A 1,443-nucleotide genomic window follows, 5' to 3' on the forward strand; every position below is an offset into this window, starting at 1 on the left:
CTTCTTTATAATCAGTATGTTGAATTCTTTATCTGATATTTCAAATATTTCATTTTCATTTGTGTACATTGCTGGAGAGTTAGTATGATCCTTTGGGGGTGTTGTAAAACTATGTCTTTACATATTATCAAAATTATTTCTCTGGTTTCTTCTCATCTGGCTAGACTGTCTCTTCTTATTTTAGAATTTATTTTCAATTGGATGGGTTCTTTCCCCCTTAAGAATGTGACTATGATGTATGTTGTGTATGATTGCCTGGCTTCCATTCTGTGTGCTTTCAGTGGCAAAGACTCTGTATGATATCCTTGGTTATAGATAGCCTTTGTGTAGTGGCTTTCTCAGATGCTGGTTGTAGTAGCAATGTGCTAGAAGTGTGAACAGGCTCACTGTCTCCTGCAGGATCAGAATGGTGGAGGTCTCAGGAAGCTTATGTCATTCTCCAGTGCTGTGTACTTTTGTCAGTATCTTTTTCATTGGGTTGTGCAGTTCATTGTGTAGGCCAGTAGGTAGTGCCCATGGGTAAGAACTGACTGTGGCAGAAGCAGATGGGTATATGCAATATCCCAATGGTGGGCACAAGCCTCAGCCCAAATGGGGGTGGCAGGGGGAGCTACCAGTGAAATGCAACAAGGTCTCCATTCAGGGGAAGGAAGAGAGCTGCCCCAGCTCCACTACCAGGCCAGCAGGAATGTGATCTGCCTCCCTATCATGCCCCCGTCCAGGTGCTCAGGATATTCAGATCAGATAGACACCACTGTCCATCTGCAGGAACACTGCTGTTCCATGTGGAGAGGGGGAGGGGTTCTACCCCTTGTGCAAGCCTGGGCCCAGAGAGCACACTTCCCATGGGGATGCAGTCACCGTTAAATGCCCTAGAATGGCTATCCACAGGCAATACCTGTGCTGAGCTCCCGTGGGAGCAGCCCTAGCTGGGTCTGCAGCAGTCAGCGAGAGAATAAATCCCCCTCTCCATGTCTCTTCATGAGTACTGGGGCTGCCTGGCCACTGGGGTGGAACCACAGTCTTCCCCCACAGAGCCCAGCACAGTGCCCACATCTCTGCTGAAAGAAGCACGGTCACTCTCCGCCCATAGTGGGGCACTCTATGACACGGAAAAGCTCACCCTCTGGTTTCCTTTGTCCTCAGGGGTGCTTCCTTGTTGTGAGACACTCCACATCCATTAGGGATGGCAATCCCTGAGGACTAGACCACTGCGGGCCCTGCTGCACTGCGGGGTCAGCCGCCCTGTGTGGCTGCTGCAACGTGAGCAGATGCTGGGGAATGTCTGCTGGGCATCTGGTGATGTGAAGACACAGGGCTGAAGGTCCCTGGGCAGAACAGAGTTCCACAAACCACCGATTATGGCACCTGCCACCATAGCTTGCACACAGGGGAAAAGCAAGCAGCCCTGTGTGAGCTGGTAGCCCAGTGTAATGACCTCAC

The 1,443-nt window shown here is 50.3% G+C and overlaps 1 protein-coding gene across 1 annotated transcript in view; it reads left to right on the forward strand.

Annotated features, from left to right (window-relative positions):
- Positions 1-1,443, forward strand: part of LOC105805005 (alpha-2-macroglobulin-like) — a 20,022-nt gene that overhangs the window by 2,110 nt on the left and 16,469 nt on the right.

The sequence above is a fragment of the Propithecus coquereli genome, unplaced genomic scaffold, assembly GCF_000956105.1.
Source record: "Propithecus coquereli isolate 6110/MARCELLA unplaced genomic scaffold, Pcoq_1.0 Scaffold124, whole genome shotgun sequence".
Lineage (NCBI taxonomy): Eukaryota > Metazoa > Chordata > Mammalia > Primates > Indriidae > Propithecus > Propithecus coquereli.